The 20971-nt window shown below is 43.8% G+C and overlaps 1 protein-coding gene across 36 annotated transcripts in view; it reads right to left on the bottom strand.

Moving 5' to 3' along the window:
• The window catches only part of EPB41L3 (erythrocyte membrane protein band 4.1 like 3), a 234190-nt gene that overhangs the window by 126069 nt on the left and 87150 nt on the right, over window positions 1-20971 (bottom strand). The window contains exon 1 of one of the 36 annotated variants that reach the window (XM_043558335.1): window positions 20077-20199. The exons of the other annotated variants lie outside the window; for them this stretch is intronic. The gene's annotated coding sequence lies outside the window, so the exon portion shown is untranslated. Of the gene's footprint in view, window positions 1-20076; window positions 20200-20971 lie in introns of those variants that run through there. 36 annotated transcript variants of the gene reach the window in all.

Genomic DNA, 20971 nt, shown 5'->3' with positions numbered 1-20971 from the left:
CATCTTCTAGACACAGCTCCACACCCTGCTTTTTCTATCAGCAACACAGGGCACAGGCACCATCTCCCCCTTCAAACGCTTTCTCCTTTAGGACTCCCGACACCAGGCTCCTGGTTTTCCCCCTACCCAACTGCTCTTGGGTCTGTAGACACCGGAGTACGACAGGGCTCAATCCTTAGAGCTCTGCTCTTCTCTACCTACACTCAGTCTTCGAAGAGCTTAACCAGTCTCATGGCTCTAGACAGCTTCTCCTTCCCCTGGATCACTGTACTGAGCTAACTGTTCTCTCTGGCCTTCCTTTCTCCTCCCTAAAGAATCTATTCTTTACACATCTTCTAGAGTTCACGTCTTTAAATTTTTTTTTTTTTTAACGTTTATTGATTTTTGAGACAGAGACAGAGCATGAACAGGGGTGGGTCAGAGAGAGAGAGAGAGAGGGAGACACAGAATATGAAACAGGCTCCAGGCTCTGAGCTGTCAGCACAGAGCCTGATGCGGGGCTCGAACCCACGAACTGTGAGATCATGACCCGAGCCGAAGTCGGATGCTTAACCGACTGAGCCACCCAGGCGCCCCTAGAGTTCATGTCTTAAGACAGAAGGTTGGGTCGAAGCTCAGGTCAGGAGACCGTTCTGCTCAGAAGCCCCCAAACATTTCCCATCGCACTAGGGGGAAGCCAAAGCTGTGCCGCGCGCGGCCCCATTTCTTCCCTGACCTCCCACCTTATTACTCTCCCTCTCTCCGTTCAGGCCATATTTGCGTCCTTGGAGCAACTAAAGCCGCCAGGCCCATCGCCACCTCACACCTTAGGCTGGAGTGTTCCTACCGCAGACAGACACCCATGGCCTCCCCTCCGCCCCCTCCAGGGCTCGGCTCCCACGCAGCGCCTCCCCTAAAGCTCTCCAGAATTTCAACCTGCCCTTCCGATTCCTCTTCCCGGCTTTGTTGGCTCCGTGACCCTTCTCAGACCTCGCACATTCTGTATTAATGTATCGTTTACGTACGGTTTCTCGCCGCTACAGCGCAACCGCCGGGACAGCGAGGACTTTTGTTGGCTCGTTCGCTGCTCTACCTTCAGTTCTCAGAATGATGCCTGGCACTCAACGGCGGGCACTCGGGAAATATGTGCTGAATGAACTAACGAATAAGCAGCGTAGCGTGAATACGATTTCTTAACAGTTTCCGTACTAGATGGATGGGACTATCCCCTAATGTTTAACGGCGACCAGTGGCCACTGTAGGGATGTAAACACTCAGGCAACTGGCTTCCCCCTGCCGTTTAGGGTTTCCCCGTGCTCTCAACTGAGGGATGATGGCACAACAAACGTCCTTCTACGTGGACGCGTATTTGAAGACAAAAAGGAGTATTCGAATGGGACGACTCCAACTTTTCCTTTTGGTACGAGGATCTCAGAAGTTTCAAACAATAAGCGGCGGCTCACGAAAAAGCGTCTGAACCCGTCTGTTTGGCACATTAGCAGGCAATCTGTTATGCTCCGCAAAGACGTCGGCTCGGCTGTGTGTCAAGTGACATCCCACAGTGAATTATTACAATAAAATTATAGGGTTGATAAGAGAGAAAAATTGCAGGGAAAACGACCCACGCGAAGCTTTGAGGAGAAGAAAACATGACCGAAACAACAAATCCTCAACAGTTGTTCTGCGGTGAAAGCACACATCACGTTCCCAGCGAACACGGTCCACGCCGCGCGGGCCCGCTCGTCCGCCCCGTATAGGTGCAGACACGTGCGAGGACGTCCTCCCAGCCTGTCAAACTGCTCCGCGCCACTTCCAGTAAAGGAAGGGGGAGATCGATGACGACGAAACCCTCTTGTTTTTCTGCCCACCCAACCCCTCAATTACTTCTGACGTGTCCATCTCGTCTCCCATTTTTCTCCTTTTCCAAACTCCTCAGGCAAATAGTCACTTAGCCATCACCTGTAACCAAGAACCGCTAGGCCTCAACAAAGTGCCAAATAGGTTTTATGCGTTTCTCTTCCCAATATTTATTTATCTTCGAGACAAAGAGAGCACGTGCAAGCAGACGAGGGGCAGGAGAGAGGGAGACACTGAATCCGAAGCAGGCTCCAGGCTCCGAGCTGTCGGCACAGAGCCCGACGCGGGGCTCGAACTCACGAACTGTTGTGAGATCGTGACCTGAGCCAAAGTCGGATGCTTAACCCACTGAGCCACCCAGGCGCCCCCAAGTAGGTTTTAATAGCAAACGTCGGTTCCTATGGAACTGTTGGATGCCTTTCCTAAAAGACAGTGCTGAAGCCACCAGCTCGGTGTCCCCCACCCCTGGAGTCATGAACTGGGCTCTGAAGACACCTTTGCAAGGTCTCCTCACTGAGTCACCGTAGGATCTTCTTCATTTTCAGCTGGGAGGTCCATCCAACACACAGGCTTTGTTTCTCCACAGAAAGCCTTTACACCTTCCCTCCATCTTTGAGGTGGATTTAGCTGAGGAATAACTTTTCCTCCAGTAGCTGGTCACCCCACAAGCTGTACACTGGTCAATTTTCATGGAAATCACTAGAATGACGAATATCGTCCTCGTCCACAGCAATGCAAACGCTGGTGAGGACAACCAAAACCCAGAACATCCGCGTGGATCAAAGCGGCGAGTGCTGCTCCACAAGGAGACTGCTCGGTCTTCCGAGGTGAGTCAAGGGTCTTTGCCACGACCTGTGGCCGCATCTCCGCCTTCACTGTTTGGGCTTCACGACATACCAACTAACGGCAAGACACGGTAACTGACAACATTTCAAGGGTGTCAAACCAGACATGCCCCCAGAAGAAACAGGCTTCAAGTCATGGAAAGAATAATCAAGGTCAAATCAACTAGGTTGACAGATTTATCTCTGAGTTGTGTCAGTTGGACATGTTTCTGAGTCACAGACTATTAATCTAGGAGAGACAATCAAGCTGCCTGCCTCTTATGAGAAAGGAAGGGAGAGAGGTCGGGATGGTTAAGCAACTCCCCAGGAGTTAAAAATCTCCTGGCTAGGAAAGGCCAAAGTATAATCATCTATCTTCTGTATGAATATTAGTTATGAAGGTCACTGCCAATCAAATAAAAAAATTAAAGATAAATTCACTTCAAATATTTTCCAGGAATTTAAACCCAACGTTTCCATGGTAACAATCCTATTTGAAGAAAAAAATATCTAAAAACTAATATGTGAAATCTGATTAATAATAAAACAGAGGGGCGCCTGGGTGGCTCAGCCGGTTAAGCGTCTGGCTTCAGCTCGGGTCATGATCTCACGGTTTGTGAGTTCGAGCCCCGTAGCAGGCTCTGTGCTGACAGCTCGGAGCCTGGAGCCTGTTTCGGATTCTGTGTCTCCCTCTCTCTCTGTCCCTCCTCTCTTCCTCTTCCTCCCTCCCTCCTTCTCTCTCTCTCTCTCTCTCTCGCTCTCTCAAAAATAAACATTAAAAAATTTTTTTAAATAATAAAACAGTAACACTTTAAACTAGTTTCTCCCCATCTGTGTTACACAGAATAACACTCTTATTGACATTCATCACTTAGGGGAACACAATGAGAAAATGCGACACTAATTAGCTTTTGTATTATTTCTCTTCCAGGTAATGTCACCCATGCCTCCTCCCCTCACCTCCCAGGTTCAAAGAGTTTAAAGCTCAAACCTGCACTCAGAACTTAGAGACTGGGCATGATACCTACCTAACAAGGATTTTGCAGCCTAAGAGGAGATAGCAGAAAATCTGACTAGAATATAAGCTCCATGTGGGCAGAAATTTTCTGGTTTCTGCTCACCACTAGGTAGTAAAGTGCATGACATAGAATAGGTTCTCATGAAAAAATTTGGTGAATAAGTGGATGAGTATATACAATTTAGGTGGCACTCAATATCACTGTGATTACCTTAGTCACAAGATGTTGAAATATTGACAACTAGTCTCAACATCAGCCATTAAAAGCCTTAATCATAATATACAATATAAACAAAAATTTAACTTGTAGCAAGAACACAATTAAACATTATCAAACAATGCATCTCAGGAGGTTGTTGACCGTAACTAAAAGGGTTATCTTTGTAGAGCAGAAACATTTACTCCTTTCAATACCAAACAGAAGTTTATAGTTACAGTATAATAACACAAACAACGTAATATCTGTGGACATAAATGGTGATCTGGATAAAAGGTATTTTTCATGCAAGTCATACTCGATAGACTCTCTTTTCGAGGCTGTAGGTTTCATTGTTTTGTGCTCGACTTCAAAAACACGTAAGTGCTTTCATCAGCCTGCTCACCATAAAATGTCATTAGAGTTCAAAGCCTTTAGAACACATCTATTCCCCTGGTTTCTGACCCATGTCTACATTCAGTGATTTGAAACCATGAAAAACTAACATCGCTCCTAAAAGTCATCCCACGAGGAGCCAAATAGTAAACAATGAAACGTAACAAAGCAAAGCCGTAGACACAATAGACAAGTTTTCCATTTTACTTCAGTGCACCACAAATCACATTACACAGACTGTATTTCAAGACTGAAAGAACAAGGACCCAATCTCAAAAATCATCACAGGTCAAGCAAGCAGGGATATACAGAGGGAGTGATACCCACTAAAATTTCCACGAGGCCAGGTCTGTGTACGTTCTACACGGGCCACAATTACCACGAAGGCAACGGTTTCCATACATTCCGATTTCACAAACTGGTAAACGGACATCACAGAACATGAAACGGCGCTGGATGTGGCTACTGAGCCAAACATCACCCACAATGGCTTCTGGACAGAAGCTATTTAAAGTGGATCTCTCCAAGTTCTGTTTTGCCCCCATGCCTTCCTCTGATTCTAGACCACCACAGCCTCCTCCTGACGAATTCTCTTTTTCCTTCCTCAAACTATTTGAGTTGGGTTTTTTGTCAATCGAAACAATAAACCAACACTCCAAGTCAAACATACGGATACTCTCAAACTGCTATAGATAAACGTACACATAAATTTGTGCCTAAAAGGGTTAGGTACAATCTTTTTGCAAAGTAAAATGCAATTCTTCCCCATTTAATTTTCAAGATATATTCAATTTTTAAAGTTTAATACCTGTTGGTTATCAGTTTGTCTTCTTTGAGAAAGGCTGTCCAAGATCATGCCCTTACTAGGTTTTTTGTTTTAAAAGCTTTTGGATTAAAATAAAAAGGATCTTAAAAATATGTATATATTTTTATAATGCCCTACAAATACATATGTGTATGTGTATATATACAGATATCTCTAAATATATTTGCTTACTTAATTCTTACAACAAACCTATGGAGTGGGTATTATCACTATTCCCAAATGAAGAAACTGAAGCACAGAGAGGTTATTTAACTTTCCTCTGGTCATACAGACAGTAATTGGCTGGGCTCTTAACTACAGTATTATACTGCTGACAGCTGCTTTCCTGCCATCCTTAATTAACAAATATAAACAAACTACTTCCATCGGCCATTTTCAGGAAACAGGGCAGATCGGGGATTCTATGTTGCTAAAATATAATCTCATGTCTCCTTTTGACTCGATGCCCTTTGGGCCATGCAAGGAGGCCACATTGTTCTATCTCCACCGCTCGGAAAATTAAGGCCCCTTCACTCTATCTGTGGACACGTCCTGGGAGGATCTGCTGAGCTGGCCCGATCACATGGCTGGAACGGAGGAGCGTGACAGACAAGGCCTGGGTACCCAGCCTACCGCTGTAGCCAGGGAGCAGGCAGCCTGGATTGGCAGTCCCAGATAATCACAACAAAGGAGTCAGGAGCAATTCTCTGGAGCAAAAGGGAGCAGGTGCTGGTCAGACTGAAAGATGCACACGACAAATGTTAACACGGTGAGATCACCTGTCTAGTTTATTTCAATCCTTCACTTTTAATCATGCATTGCAGGGAACTCAGTTTTAGCACGGATATGCCACACTTCATTGTATTCCATTCAAAATGAAATGAAATAATGAGAGCAGCCAAGTAACATAAGTTCCCCTTCTTTGATGCCCTTTCAACATTTGCTCCTTGCTGCGCCCAAGGAGAGCAGGGCTGGACAGCCCAGGGGCCTGGGTGGTCAGTGTAGGAGCCAGACAACCAAAGCAATGAGGAGTCTGTCCGAGAGCAACAGCATGGCCTAGGAAAGCTTTCACGTGGATCAGCGCTGTTCCATGAACTCACATTTTGAATCCAACTCTATGAAGTATTAGTAATATTAATAACCCAGATAACAACACAATCAGGCCAGCTTTACTACAATTCCCGTTTTGGATATGCACATGCGCATAAATGTCACATAAACCTAAGGCTAGTATTACCATTCACACTTTGCAGGTGAAGAAACCGTGGTAAAGAAACTCTCAAGAGGGCGCCTGGGTGGCTCAGTCAGTTGAGCATCCGACTTCTGCTCAGGTCATGATCTTACTGTTTGTGAATTCAAGCCCCGCATCGGGCTCTCTGCTGTCAGCCAGAGCCTACTTCGGATCCTGTTTCCCTTTCTCTATTCTGTCGCTCCCCTGATCATGTGCTCGCTCACTCTCTCTCAAAAATTAAATAAATAAATAAATAAACAAACATTTAAAGAAACTCAAGAACTTGCTCATGACTACACTGTTAGAAAAAAGTGACTCAGCTGGGACTAAACATACACGTTGTATGATATATAGAGACAATGAACTGCCTGTCACAAATCTGATCCCAAACTCCCACACTAATTATAACACATATAAATATATTATAGCCACAATACATATATACGATTATTATATAGGTATTACATATACAATACAAAACATGAAGAGAATGATCTGCGAGCACACAGGCCTTCTAAATCTTGCATTATTAAGGAATACCTAAATTGACATCTTTACCACTCCATCAACTTCTCTATCAGGCAGATGCATTAAAACAGTTGCAGTCAGGGGCGCCTGGGTGGCGCAGTCGGTTAAGCGTCCGACTTCAGCCAGGTCACGATCTCACGATCTCGCGGTCCGGGAGTTCGAGCCCCGCATCAGGCTCTGGGCTGATGGCTCGGAGCCTGGAGCCTGTTTCTGATTCTGTGTCTCCCTCTCTCTCTGCCCCTCGCCCATTCATGCTCTGTCTCTCTCTGTCCCAAAAATAAATAAACGTTGAAAAAAAAATTAAAAAAAAAAAAAAACAGTTGCAGTCAGTGTCTCTAGTTACCTCTTCCAAAAAAGATACTTTCTATAGGAGAAATGGTCGATGCATATTTAAGGCTTATGAGGATCATAATGATGCTAGTATTTCTACTAAAATGTTTTCAACTTCGTCTTCCTTTCAGTATCAGATAAAAGAACACCAAGAAACAAGACTGTTTCACCAGACAATTCCATTTCACGAGAAAGCCAGAAAAACAATGATCTATGTTCGCACAGTCTCTTTAAAGAGAACTTCAAAACACCAGCTTTGCTGACCCGGGCCTGAGACGGAATCCTGACTAAAGCCCACGCTGAAGAATTATGGCTTCAAATGGAGTCGCGGTGGCCATCAGGCATCCTAGACTCTGTGAAGCCAACCGCAGATGGACCCTAAGGGGTGGAACACTTGGATGTCTTGGGCAAACCTAATCCTGTGGGCCATCAGCTGAAGAACTTCATGATGAACGGTTATGGGGGGTGTGGGACTCCCACATCATCAGTTGTCAGAATATCTAATTTTGCATCTTGTCAGTCAGCCGTCCTTTATCAACCGGACATGCTCAACTCACACTAATCTCAGAGCCTCGTGAAGGAATAAGTCACTCTTGGCATCAAGAAAAAAGGAATATGCAGTTTGCCCTTGAACAACATGAGGGTTATCCACCCCCTACAGCTGGATATCTGTGAATAACTTGTGGTTCTAATAGCCTACTGTTGACTGAAGCCCTACCAATAACAAACCGTGATTTAACACGATTCTGTAATACGTATTACGTACTGTATTCCTATAATAAAGCTAGAGAGAAGAAAATATTAAGCAAATCAGAACACACTGTACTATATTTATCCGAAAAAAATCCACATGAAGTAGACCTGCGTTCAAACCGGTGTTGTTCAAAGGTCAACTGTAATTGAAAACAAACTGAAGAACGAAGAGAGCCCATTCCACTTCACTGATGCCGAGTATCTGGACCTAGACAGAAAGAAATTCCGGATTGCCGCCCTCCTGTGCTCTAGACACGATACTTAGATTTAGAGAAAAATTAAATTTCCTATAAAGAAACAGAAATCAGGCAGTAATGAGAACTTTCTTTCGGATAAGAAATTCTTTAAGTTGTGGCTGATTTTGCCAGCTGTGAAAATACAAATAGCTTTATACCTTTCTACCTCCTACTGTATTCCAAATGAAAAATTATCATTCAGTTTGCTTTCATTAGAATGCATGCCTAATCAAAACCTCACTTATCTACTTGATATTTCCCGGAAGAGCTCAGAATTAACAACCAACTGCACCTTGATTTTCCCAGCACAAAGAGGGAACATGAGAGATGTACAAATGATTTTCTAAATTACAAGACAATGGAATATTCATTGGCAAGGAAAAAAAAAAAAAGCTGTTTACCTTAGACGGTGCTAAAATTGGAAGGGGAAAAAGGGGGCAGGCCAGATGGTATGTCTGGGAAGGTACTGACAACGCGCAAGTGCTAATTCTTAAGGAGGGGGTAACTTACAACATTCTAACGAGCCATCAAGAATACCAAGTCCAAGTTAATCGAAAATGACTGGAACCCAACTGTCACTCTGGAAGCATGACACTGCTCAGTGACGTATGTCTTGATCTGGCACACATACCAATTCTTTTACATCCCAAGAACCATCCCGCAGGCCATACGGGCATGTTTTCTCATCAGACGATCTCACTTTTTTAAGGTTATACTTACAATTTAAAGTTAAAATCACTTGTAACTAAACCAGAGCCACTAAACGTTAAAGAGTGACTTAGACTTCTCCTTCGTAAATTCATGAGATGGTCTCACATCATATTTTAAACAACTCCTTCATTTAAATATGTCCTGGGCACGTATTATGTGCTCAGCACTGTTCTAAGAGCTGGGGTTTATGTCAGTGAACAAAACAGCTAGAAGGCCTGTCCTCACGAAGCTGATATTCTCTGGGTGGGGCAGAGGCACGAGAAACATAAATGAGTAAAATATGTTTAATATAAAGAAACGTCAGCAAGGAAGGGAACAGGTAGTGTTGGATGGAACGCGAGGTGGTGGGGGGCTTACGTGCCAGAAGCAAGCTGGGTAACTATGCTGCTGGAGAATGTTCCAGGCTGAGGGGACAGCAAGTACCACATCTCTGAGGTGGAAGCATGACCCTGTTCCAGGATGAGTAAGGAAGCCACGAACACTGGCTAACGCATCTGATCCCCACCAAGAAACACACCGTAGAATACGACAGATGTCAATGTGCACGAACACAACGCAACGCTGACTGACAAAAGCAAGCTGCTAAAGGATATATAGAGCACATCATTTGTTTCTTAAACATTTAAAACAATACCACAAGTAATTTGGTGATACTATAAATCATAAGTGGAAAGGACTAAAGAACGGTTATCATTAGGCTAAACACAAATCCAGAAAAATGGCCGCTCAGGGGAGGGAGGAAGGCACAACTGGGAAGGAGAGCTTGGCAAGATCCAGCACTTCTGTTCTACTTCTTAAGCTGCACGGTGGGTACACAGGGGGTCACCATATTATTCCTCAACCTTTCTGCGGATCCGAAATATTTTGCACTGTTTTCAGAAAAGAATCCTCAACCCTACCCCAGCATCCTCGGGTTCCTTCACCACCCGTGGGTCGTCTTGACATTCACCTTTGAGTAAAAGGCAGCACTTCTGTTCAGCTAGGATCAAGAATATTTTACCCCTCGTAGAATCGTTTGTTATCACGAGGAGAAAAGGGGGCGAATGAAGGGAATGAAAAGGCCGTCATCACTTTTCTGGCACTTTTCTCAAATTAGAACCTTTCACGGTCTACAGAATAGGGCTGTATAAAAGAAAACACGGCAAATCTATGCTCAGTGCTTTAAAGTAAGCTGCCTGTCACAATTTTAAATACAGCCCCTTCTCTACATAGGTGGTATTTTTAGCAATGTCACCTTTGCTTCTCAATATACTTCTTTAAAAAGAATAAAACACTGTGGACAGAAATTCATAGGGTGTCTCATACCTCATAGCCCATGCTTCCAGTCTTTCTATGAGAACCCAGCTAACCCAGCCCTGCAACTGTGTGCGCTTCTCCTAATTCCTTACTTTCCTCTTCTCCTGAACCCACTGCAGTCCACCCCACCCCTTGGACGCCCTGGGCCGGGGAGAGAAATGAGAGCAGGGAAATGGGCACCTCTCTGGGCTCCTGACTGAGAGCCGGCCAGCCTCGAGGCCACTAAATGCAAAATTGTTTCGGGAACGGGATCTCCTGGGTACTCAGGAGCCCGGGACACCGCTCCTTCCTGAAACACATTTCCCCGACGACTTCTCTGTAGCATACTGCACTCATCTTCCCCGGCTTTAATGACCTTCCTATTTTAATGACTCCGAGTCTTGACCCTGAAGCTGGACCTCTCCAGTGGGCAGACTCCTGTGTAAAGGCTCCTGGACATCTCTTCCTGGAGGTCCCACAGGACCCTTGGGACCAACTCCTGACGACTGTGCCACTGTCACTAACCCCACCATCACCCCAGGGCTCCCCCTGGTGGATGTAAGCTCAGGAGCAGTAAGTGGGGCCACTCCCCTCTCCCCCACCTCCCCAACCTGACGCATCACCTAGCGTCCCAATTCCACCTCCTAAGTCCCACCTCCTCAACACTTTCCCCGAGTGACTCACTTCCCTCCATCTCCAGGACCATGTCCTTACTTCAAACTACCCTGAATTCTTCCCTGGGCGGTGAGTACTTACTACGTGTAAAGGACTTACAGGGTTCCTGGAAGGGCTGATTTATTGTGAAGTGTGATTATTCCTAGTTTATAGACAACCGAAGTGAAATTTTTAAGGCTAAGTATTTCCCAAAGTTATGAATCTAGACGGCTGTGCAGTCAGGACTTATTAAGTTTATTGATTCATTTGTTCACTCAAATGACTCAAAGACAGTAATTTTAACTACAACTGATACATCGTCCCCTAAAAAGTAAATTCCCCAGGTTACTACGAGAGCCAAAGTAACTTTTCTGCAAATCACATTTGACCACATCCTCCAACAGGGCAACTGCCTCTGTACCACCCACCAGGTGATGGCTCATGGGGCCCTGAACGCTGAGCCTAGCGGCCTCCAAAGCTCATCTTATCTTCTCCCTACTATCCCTGGATCCCATCCTGCTTCTTAGCCAGAGGCAAGTTCCTTCAATTCCCTGAAGTGACTCAGCTCCCTCTTTCCTCTCGGCTTTTGTACAGGATTCCCAGTCACCTCAAACACCCCCTCCTAGCCTACCCTGGACCCTGACAGCCCTCCCTTGTTTCTGTCACCCGCCCACGCTAGGTCACGGCGCTCAGGTCTTGGGTCGGACATCTTGTCCTCTCCTTCCAGGACTACACACCCAAGTCTGCGTAGGTGAGGTTCCTTTGTCTCATCTAGTGCCCCAATTCCCCTACTACGCACCAGTCATGGCGGATGGGAACTGCCAAGCAATTACTTATCTCTGTGCCCTGGGGGACAGGCAGCCCCAGGAGAGTCAGTACTGCTGTTCGTTTTCCTCCTGCTCTATTGCTGACACCTGCACGGTGCCGGCCTTTAGTGAGTACTCAGCATACATTCCACTGTGAGCAGAGCAAGTGAAGGCACAGAACGGCGGGAGCAGAGTAGGAAAGAAGTCAAACATGTTCCTTCCCCTAACGTTTGCCATCCTAACTCCCTACCAAGACTGTTGATTATTATCGTATGCATCGTCGCAGCTGGAAGAGTGCTTTCACATCAAACACACACCTCGTCATCATAATTCTATGGGAAGAAGGAAGAGGTTACTGTAAATTTAGAGCTCTTGCTCAGAGAGGTTCAGGGGCTTCTTTTAGCCAAGTTGCACATAAACACAAGCCTTTGGAACGTCTGCCGTGTATACCCGTGAGATACTTCAGAACATGAATGAGTTGGGACACGGCCAAGGTTCTGGATCCCGTTAACCAGAGTTGCAGTCAGAACTCAGCAAAGGGGCAGCTGAAAGTGGGTTAGGCTCAGAGGCAGATGTAGGTTTTGTAAGCGCAAAAGCTTTTACGATTTGGGGGACATTCTTTAAGGTTATAAAATGTCGAACTCAAACTTAAGTAACAAGCATCATTAGTTTCACTGTTGGTCGACACCTGAGTGGGACAGGAGAAGAAACTAAACGAGAAAGAAGAGAATGTGTATTCAAAGTCAAAATAACAGCACCGGAAAGGTAGGCACAGGAAAGGCGTGACAAGAGTGAAAGCTATTAATTCAGCACTGACATGGCTGAATGAAAACGACACAGGATGATTACGGATGCGGTGCCTGCCCCCGGGCCACTTACAACGGAGAATTGGTGTCGCACCCAAAGAGAAGGGATACAAACAGAAAGGACTTTGTATAATGTTAAAAGTCCCCACATGATAGTATCTCAAGTAGTCCTCTACACCCACAGTCTGTGATCTGGTCCTGCTTCAGAGCATTCATCATTCTCTGTAACCACACTTATTTGCTGATTGCCTGTCCCCCTGCTTAAAATCCAGGGCGAACAGGAAAGCATAGGTCTGCTCTGTCCTGTTCAGTGCTGTAATCCTAGCACCAGGCAAGGTACCAGGTTCATAAGGAGCCTTCCGTAAGTATCTGTGGAGTAAACAAACGAATAAAGGAGCAAAACTTTACAAAGGCTCAAAGTGCCATGTTTTGGCGCACATCACCGGTCTTTAGAGTCTAGATGTGTATTTTGGTATACGTTAGAGTGAGTCTTAAAATTAACTATCACTGTTGCCAAATGAGCATCCTGCTTGGACAAATCATAATTTCAAAGAAGTCTGGCTCACCGCCAAGCAGCTGAAAAGAAACACGGGCAATAAGCTGGAGGAGGAAGCGGAGTCAAAAGACGGGGTTGGTTTGTTTTGCTTCTTTCTTTAGGCTGCCAGACACTGGAACCGGAGTCATCTGGAGAAGGAATAGTTGGGACAGAAGCTGGCCCGGGTGGAGAAGACCTGGATTCACTGTGGAGGACAGTTAAAATATTCACTGAGACACAGAGTGTGGAAAGCTGCCAAGGGCAGAGTGGAGGGGCTCGTTCAGGGGGCTGTGTTTGATCCGACCAGCAACCCGGACTCTTTGGTACACTAGAAGTCCACAGAAGGTGGTTTACGATTCTAGCCAGAGGAAGTTGCGGGCAAGGAGATCACTAGGTTGAAAGCCAACTCTTAAATAAGAGCAGGTGGAAATAACAGGTATGATGGTGAGCCGGTAAAACTAGTAAATGTTTCAGAGGAACATTTCACTGGAAATTAAGTAGAAAAAGAGATTATGAAATTTAATTTACTGATATCTGTATATGCCAGCCTTTACCCTTCCCATATATGATCTTATTGTTCAGGCACTCTTACAGGTGGTTCCAAGATGCAAGTTTGGTGACATCTGGAGACATAGCGATGAGAGGGAGAAAAGTCAATGTCTGAAGATGGTTAAACAACCCATCTCACTTGCTGCCTCTCTATACCAAGAGCCATGCTGTCAGGAAAGCTCCTTAAGACCCTTCAAGCTGCACTGTAACTATAGCTCCAAGGTCTGGAAACTCCCTCTGGAATTCATCTTTAGATCCTGAGAAGCTGATGTAACGTAAGTATGAAACACAACTGGCTTTTGTTGCCTCTGTACATAGAGAAGTGAAAAGTATGTCCTTCTTGGACAGGAATATAGAAAAATAGTGCTCATTAACATGCATCATTATGTAATCGGGCCATTTACCATTTATATGATACCACTAAAAATGGTAACATTTGTATACACAAAGCTTTTAATTTTCACATATAGAAGAACTTCATAGCAGCTTAAAAATATCTATAAAACCCAAATAGCTAAGTATGATTTTGATCAATAGAATCACCTTTACTCATGGAAGCATATCTTCTCCACTGATTATACTCTATTTTAAAAGAAAGAAAATTAACCCAACTGAAGACATACTGAGCCACATATTTTTACTTACTCAGTTAATATTCCCGACATTTATGCTACAGAACTACCATCATCCTGTTTGAACAGATAAGAAAACTAACCTTTAATCCTAACTTCCTTAGTCTTGTAAATTAATTTCCTAGGGCCACAAGAGGGATTAAGCAGTAGACCAGCCACAGTGAAAACGAGGCAGGGCTCTATGCAGAGCATTCTCTCAAACATTAGTACTATTTAGTGCATTACCTTTCCAGATTACATATTCACTAGAAAAAAAGCCAATAAACTAGAAAGTTGTCGAGAAAGATTCTGTAAGATAGCAAACACAAAATGCAGTCCAGGGGTCACAGAATTAATACCCACTGAAGCACCCGCTGGGACATACAGATGCCTGGACACAGCTCCAGATCTACTGAGTGAGAACTATGGACGGATCCCTAGAAATTGCTTTTTAACAAATCCCCCACTAGTTCTGTTACACATGAAAATTTGAAAGCCACCATGGCTAATTCCTTGCAAACCCCTACAGCTGTCATTTGGAGTTGCAAATTTGACAAAAGTCTATAGCCTCATTGAGGGTCATCTTTTAGGATTATGGAGTTTGAGGTGGAATGTTCCCCAAATTCCATACTCCTCTTGCAGATTTAGCTTTGGAGGCTCACAATTCCTAACAGGTCTCTAGGAACAAGCAAAGTAGGCAAACAACAAAGTAGCTTAAATGGCAAAATGTTTTACTATGTGCCTACTCTCATGGCACATGGCTCTAGAGGTCTTGGGATATATAGGTCTCATTTCAACCTTCTGGTTGGCACGATCACCGCCATTTCACAGCTGGGAAACATTGTCCGGAGAAATGAAGCAACCTGCCCGAAGTTACTTAACTGAAGGTGAGCAGATGTTTCGACCCAGATCTACTCCAGCTCACTGTATTTTATTCTACAACATAGCGCCTCCCCATGAATTACTGCTACCTCGATTTCAGGATTTAAGGGGAAGAGCTTTCCAAATGCCTTGAGCAAACCAGTCAGTTCTATGCTTTTTCCAACCCCATGCTTTGTCCACTAACAGTATTCCTTTTAAGCTCAAGTTCATAAAAGTCAGCACCTATTAGCACAAAATAATGGCATGAAGTAAACAAAAAATCTAGAATTCTCCCTCCACGATGTAACTCCAGATACAAATCACCAAGCAACTTCCAGGCCATCCTCAAGCTCAGACTCCACAATGGCAACCTAGTAGAAGCCTAGGTGCACCCTTCCAGTTAGCGCCATCTTGAGACCATAAAGCTATTTTCTTCAGCCACATGAATGTAGGGAAAACCAGATGGATTTCAAGTAAACCTAAGATGGGTCAAAAATATGGGCTAGTCTATAAAACAACAGAGTGGCCCACCTCCCTGGAGCACCTGCATGAAATCCGTGACCCGAGTCTGACATTTGTTAACCCTCACTGCTGAAGACAAAGGGAGGGTTCAGACATCAGAACAAGGCTGTCTCTGGAAGCCCGATGCCCCCACCACACCTCCTAGACTATCCCAGACTCTCAAGTGTCTAGACTCTGAACTCAGAGTCTAGTTCAGTTACAGGCTGGGGTGTCTGCTGCCTGTTGGAATGTGCCAGAATGCATGTGGGGAGACCGTGGGTCCCTGGGACCTAAAGGTTAAGCTGTGCTGGTGGGAGGTCACTGTGAACAGACTACACATTACAGGTGAAAAGAAATCAAGAAATGTGGGGAAACGGGCCCTGCTCACATAGATGGGTTAGAAAAAAGCTTAGGGTGGAAAGCCGCCGCCACAGGGCGAGAGGGCCCCCGGTTAGCTAGTGAGATACTGTAGTGGGATCACAAGTTAACTTGTTCTGCCACCTGCAGGAATTAACTTTCCATCTGGGGCCAATGTGCCGTGATCGCAAACTCCATTTGCCCCCCAGACCCTTCGCTTCTTATACACGAGTGAACGATTACGATTACGGTCTGATTGTTTCCTTCACGTTCACCACGTGTGTAAGATCTTGAGCGGTCAATAAATACAGAAATGAAACCCGTTTGGGGCTCTTGTCTCCTCCCGGACATTTGCCTCTCTCGTATTCACTTCCGCATCCACTCTCTTGCTGGACAAGAGAGAACTCCAGATTCCTCGTCGGTGACAGAGAAACATATGGCTAAAGTCCGACTGTTTTAGTAGAACTAAATATGCACACACAACACTGAGATGTGCACAACTGCCATTCGAGATTTTAATTTTGCTTAAGTGTCCTGTTTTTACTGCAGCCCTCTGATGTGTGTGCTACAAGACAAATGATGAAAAGTACAGGCAAGTAGCAGGAGGAGGAGGGGCTGGATGACAAGACTTCAAATAACCACTATCATTAAGGTAATGATCCTTCACCTTACTGCATAGGACCCAAAGAAAATTATTATCTCCCGTTAAAAATAACGACATAGATACAGATTTGTATACAGGAGAGAGCTTCCCAGGACATAGTGTTACATAAAAAAGAAAATGGTTACATATTAATGTGTAAGCTAGAAATCTATTCTTGTAAAATATTATGTACCCATCTGAATCCATCCATACACAAAATAAAGCTACTGCTATTTACTAAGCACTTACGTTATCAGTGACTATGAGTCGTGCTTAGCGTGTGTTCTATCAGTTAATACTCATATCCTGGAGATGTAAGCATGAAGACCATTTTAGAAATTAGGAAACAGACTCCAAGGGGAGACCTGACCCGGGTCACAGAACCATCAAACGGCGAGACTGGGAGCCCAACCCAAGTCTGTCCGATTCTGCTACAGCATATTATACATTCCAAGAGATAGCTTCAGAAGCGTGTTTGCCCAAAATATTAAAAGCAGCTGTCTTTAGAGGATGAGATTTTTTTTTTCTCTTTTTCAGGATTTTAGAATATATTCGAAGCCATTTTAAGCACTATTTTTAAAATCTCAAATAACAAAGGTATTTTAATTGGAAGGATAAATAAGCAGCATGAAAATCTTCCCATCTTCCATAGATCTAATTTCCACTCTAAACAGCCCCAAAGTGGGCCACTGATCTCCAGCTAAATGTGACCACAAAAAATACATGGAGTTGCCAAAATATCAATCACTGAGAGGAGAAATCCTTACAATGCATTTCGGAAAAATTCTGGATTAGGCCATTAACACAAGACCATTTATCTCCAGACTCCTATTCTTCCAATATATCCTTATATTCATCACCAGCCAAACCCTCTTCTTCCCTACTCAACTTCCCTCATGGGCTCCCCACTATCCAGTAAAGCCCAAAATATTCTTTAGCCTCGTATCTAAGAACCTTCCACGATCAGGCCCCACTCTTCCTCCTTCAACTTGTCTCCTACTACTCCCTAGTGTAAAAGCCACACTCCAGCTAAATTTAGGCCTGTTGACTTCTGGAGTGTCCTAATCAGGAATGTCTTCTCAATGACAAATCTCAATCAAAGTCCGACCATCTTCCAAGGACCAAAACAGAAGATGAAGATCATTCGATAGCGGTTTCCTATAAAGGGACACACATAAGAAACATAATGCTAATACACAGAATGAGCCACATCAATAAGCACTGAGCACTATAAAGCATTTAAAAAATTTTGCATAGCGAAGTGACAAACCAGCTTCTGTAAAATTCAGGACCTCCTTCGTTGCAAGAGATCACATTATACAGCGCTCCACCAATCGAGCTGTGACTCATACGTTGGAATTCTCATTTAAGTTATTTAAAGAACTCTTAGAATATTTAGGTATTCTTTGCATAAATAAGTACACAGAAACAGAATCATCTGGCCGAGGTATTCCTACGAATTCTTTACTGGGTCAGATTTCCAACTCCTTTGAGTGGCAGGCCGGCTCAGTTACTGTGGTCTGTGCTTTTCCGCAGCCATCTCCTACGTATCATTGGTGAGGCACTATTTCTTCCCGGGGCCATTACTCCTCCGAGATTTTCTTCCAATCAGCTGACCTCCAATCTCCAATTGCTGATGCAGGCTCCAATCACTGAAATAAGTTGCCACATGGCTGAGGACAACTGGTAAGTCACATCCCCATTTCAGACACGTCAAAACGCCAAAAGAGAAGTTTGTCCCAGAAATGACGAAGTTTGGGGCTCGCAGAAGTACACAGAAACTCCCCGTTTGACAATGTAAACGCTACGTACAAAAATGACCGCAGAGGAGAGATCTGCAACAGAAAAATCCTTTTTTTGTTTTGGTCCGACGTCAGGATCAAGATCGTCACCCAGCCCTAATCCATTTTCAGCTTTTGCCACACTTCACTCAGAGAGATCCCTCTCCTTGTCTTCTGAGAATTCCCTCCACACTGATGTCCTGCATGACACCAATTAGAGCTGGCAGGAGAGGAAGCAGGCCGCCTGCAGATCTTGCGTTTAAAGAAGCCATTCTTTTTTTTCTCTTGGTACCTGCAGTATTCTCTTCTCTGATAGGGGAAAGCCTCCAGATCCTACCTCATTCAAGCTATGGGCAGAACAGCAAGCTTGTTATGAAAAGGATCATGCCACGAAAAATAATGACTGCACACACGGGCCCGATAATTCTCATTTTTAAATAAAGCAGCAGTGCTTTTGAAGCCTTTTCAAATGTTTTTTTGTAGGGAGGCAGAAGTCACAAGTGGCCTCATTTTTCATTCAAGTCCAAGAGTATTTACTCAATGCTCTAAGTGTTTAGACCTGTACTTGGTTTGGGGAGGAAGCTCCCAAGAAAAAGAAGATCCTACTCACATCAGGCACTCGCTCACTCAAGTAAAACTGGAGAGAAAAAACAAACGCACGAAGCAGGTTAAATACTGCATTTTTTTTCCTAGGTCCAATTCAGACCTTTCTGCTTCTTTCCTTTTTTTGTTTTAAGTCTGTAAGGAAGGGCTACAAGAACAGCGTATCAAAATGTCAGCAATCTAAAAATTAAGTTGTCAGCGTTTTCTCCCTACTGCAAATTACAAAAGAATTAGAGGTTTGGTGCTAATAGAAACTTACCATTCTAAAGTGTGCAATTTAACCAATCACCACGCGGTCTAAAAATGCAATACCGAAGACATTTCCACCAAGTGATCTGCAGTCCTGGTATCTAATTTCAACTTCTCTACTTGTGTTATTCTTCCCATTTCCAGCTTCCCTTCCCCCCCCCCCCCCCCTTGCTTTGGAAATGTGCTCTGGAATAGCTACCCAGTTAAGAACTGCCCGGGGCCTCCATAGGCATAATACACTCACATGAAAAACACGACAGTCATCTTAACCAGGGAGGCAGAAAAAAAGACAATGAAGGTCTGCAGCCATTCTATAGGTCTTCCCTTCTTCATGCTCACGCCACACTGCATTCAGCAATCAAAACACGAAATGTACTTTACAGCTTCAGAATTTCAGACTTCTGCTTATAATTTATTCAATACTAATTTGGGTGAAATGTGTCTGTGATCATCTGTGCACCAGAAATCTAAGTTAGAATTAAAATGTTAAATTATAAAATAATTTGCCAAACAAAACTTTAAATGGAAATCAACTACCCCAAATCACTGCAGATATCTTGCGAGCTTGTGAAATCTCTAGCTTTTTCCATCGTTGCCAGTTGCCAATTGCAATCACATCACTTAAAAATAAATCAGAATACTGCCTACCCAGAAAACACACTATCTTTATAGACCACAGCTACTTTTAAAACACAACGCTAATTACCTAAACCAAAAATTTAGCAAGAATAAGAATGCTCTTTTAGCACAAAGAATAGCAAAAAAAAAAAAAAAAAAGATATATTGGCTCTGTGCACAAACATAATTATATAGACTCATTATTCTTGCTCTCTAGATAATTTTTGAAATGACCCTTTTTAAAGATTACAGTATTTTCCCCCATAAAAGGAATACTCAATGGGTTCTACTATTTCACAAAAAAACCTCTTCTTCTTTGATCTATGGAACATACTTTCCTACACAGCCTTGAATTCACAATACCTTATGGCGCAGTTCAACTTGAGAAAGGAGTCTCATTCATTTATCAGGCAAAGTTAAAGGCAGCAAGATGCTTCAGACCGTCTGGTTTTGCCTGCCCCACCCTTGTTTCCTTTGAGCCATAGTGATGTCACAACACCAGGCAGGGCAATGACTTCACTGCTCCAGTTCTCCCTTCTGAGCACACAATTCTTTGCAGCCAAGGCAAATGACAGCAGAACCCTCAGGAGTGTCTGATGAATTCCCAACAAATTAGCAGCTAGCCCGCCTTTTGAAAGATGTAGCAACTGTACCACCCAAGATCTCTCTAAAAGGAAGTCGTGCTAAAGATGAATTTGATTCGTGGTTTTCAATAGTAAGTCTATCTTCCATAATAAAGCTGACATTCAGGGGGGGAAACTGTAGTTGGAAACTTGGAAGACACTATGGGAATTATAGAGGATCAGGGCAGTCGAGTAAATCAGAAGCCTCTCTCTTCATTAGAGTCAAATTCTCACAGAAGAGAAACATGTATATTTTTCAGCCTCTCTCTTCATGGAGAGGACATGAATTCTAATTTGTGAATTTTAAGACCTTTTTAAAGCAGAAGATGAATATGTAGATTACAACATGTAAGACAATACCCTGGACAAAAAGTTCCTGCCATATTTTAATCCCACATATAGTAAATCCAGAAAAGATTCACAAGATAATGACAATATCACATCTCTCGATATACAAAGCCTTGCCCCTCTTCCATCTAGGCAGCCCCTAGTGCATTTGACCAAACAATTTTAAAAAACCAACGTATGTATAAACTAGCTTCTGATCAAGTAAAAAAATATATATATACATACATATACATATCTCCCTGGTCTTCTGTTTCAACACAACTCAAAGCTGGCCAAAGTCAAGTAAA

This window comes from Prionailurus bengalensis, chromosome D3, assembly GCF_016509475.1.
Source record: "Prionailurus bengalensis isolate Pbe53 chromosome D3, Fcat_Pben_1.1_paternal_pri, whole genome shotgun sequence".
Classification (NCBI taxonomy): Eukaryota; Metazoa; Chordata; class Mammalia; order Carnivora; family Felidae; genus Prionailurus; species Prionailurus bengalensis.
The sequence above is the reverse complement of the archived record's forward strand: the minus strand, read 5'-3'. Positions and strand labels throughout refer to the sequence as shown.